The following is a 2,116-nucleotide window of genomic DNA, read 5'->3' on the forward strand; positions in this document are numbered from 1 at the left end:
GGGGATGGTGTAACGGGCTAAAGTTGCTTTAATGTTACACAGTCCCCGTTTAGTACACTTGGTGTACTTACGGGGATGGTCAATTACTAAATAATAGTAATTAGACCCAGCACTCGGGTGTGGTGCTTATTTGTGACCAACCCTTGTGTATGTGATGCACATGGTTGCATTCACATTAGGAGGGATGACGCCCAGCGTCATCCGTGATGCGAGGTATCTAGAAAGATACGCTCGCAATACATATTAAGTGTTATCTATAAAGATGACTTTTTAATTGGTAAAAATAGGTATTTATATTTAATACGATTGAATATAAATCAGTCTGAAAACTACTTCCTACTTGATAAGTGCGCACGAGGAGCCGGATTATTGCTCAAGTGACGATTCTTAATCACATTACTTAGTGTGTTGGGTGAGGTCGCTAACGCGCCCACCACAGCTTCCTCACTGCACGCAAGAAAAACAGGTTAAACCGCTTCCTCGCTGGGCTAGGGTGTGTGTCTAAGTAGAGCGTGGCCACATTACGACGTGCCCGCCTACAGCATGGCCAAGATGGCATCGTTCCCTACGGTCGAACTCATTCGTTCGCCGCACTCCTTTTTATGTCACGGCGAAAGGAGTAGCTTTTACGCGAAACGTGATGCGTATTTTCATTATCATCAAACATGTCCATGTAAGATGATGAAACTGTGGTCTTTGGACGGACTACAAAGTGCCACCAGGTGTACTGCTTCAGTACAAGTCCACTTCGCACTGCCTCAGTGCGAGTGGTGCCTTACGTCACTTCACGTGCACTAGTACGTGCAGAGGAAGACTCTCTTTAAAATACTTGCTTTAAAAATGTATTGAATATAATTAAGTTCTTCTGTTTCTATCTATTGAATACTAACTTAATTATAAACTAATACGAAACATGTAATAAAGTCTCATCTGTCTCTCTCTTTGTGCGCGTCCAGCGCTGACTGGAGACCGCGGAGAAAGTAGATATAATGGTCTATTATGTTAATTAATATATATTATCTAAAAATGATGATCTTTTAGAATATTACCATGTACAGTAATATTCTCCAAATATTCTCTAGCTTTTAAATATCAACAACCTTTAAGTGTTGATTTTGTGTAACGATCAACCCGTTACATCGGCCACACCAAGAAACTTGTATTAGTTTTGGCCAAGGCAAAAGTCAATAGCTTGAGCGTTTTGGAAGAGGGCTGGGCAAAATATTGTGCGTTCCAACATGTCAGAGAATGTATTGGATGCGGCTTTTAAGAATTTACGAGTTTAGATATTTCTGTTTCCCTTAGTGAGGATAAAAAGTCAATTTTCATTCGAAGCATAGGAAACGAAGAAGTGCTGAGCTTTACTTATTGATTTGGCTAGCTCTGGCGTAGACAGTTCTTAGGAATGGTACAATTCATGCACAGCAAACTGGGCAAAATCGATGGCCTGGTTGTCGACCAGATGAAAAAACACACAAATATGTTGCTTTGGCCGAAGACGACATTAAGTTCTTGAAGTAAGTGGTTTCAGTGTCGTGGAGCTTTTGGTGGCATAGGTTTTCACGTATAATGGAGCATGTCAGCGTGTTCCACGCAACCAGATACCCTCAAATTTACACCATTATTACAACTCGGGCAAGTAGCTTCCTTGCGTCATTGTAGACTCAACGGTGCCTTTAACGACAGTGCTTTCTTCATGCTTTGGTCTATTTTTTAGCAAATAGCACCAACGTAGGAATGTCAAGCGTGTAATTCGATATTTTATGACAGTAGAACTAGATACTTAATGTAACGGGGCACTGCGACTTGTACTGTTTCAGTACAAGTCCACTTCACACTGCTTCAGATGTGAGTGGTGCCTCTCGTTAGGTGACGTACACTGTATGGAAACACGTGCGCTAGAGTGATTTAGCGAACTAGCGGCGCGTAAAGCTGCTCGCAAATCCTCCCTCCTCTTTGACATATTTAAAACTGTAAATTCATTCTTTACGGGGGGATGGTGTAACGGGCTAAAGTTGCTTTAATATTACACAGTCCCCGTTTAGTACACTTGGTGTACTTACGGGGATGGTCAATTACTAAATAATAGTAATTAGACCCAGCACTCGGGTGTGGT

This window comes from Bremia lactucae, linkage group LG1 (genome assembly GCF_004359215.1).
Source record: "Bremia lactucae strain SF5 linkage group LG1, whole genome shotgun sequence".
Classification (NCBI taxonomy): Eukaryota; Oomycota; class Peronosporomycetes; order Peronosporales; family Peronosporaceae; genus Bremia; species Bremia lactucae.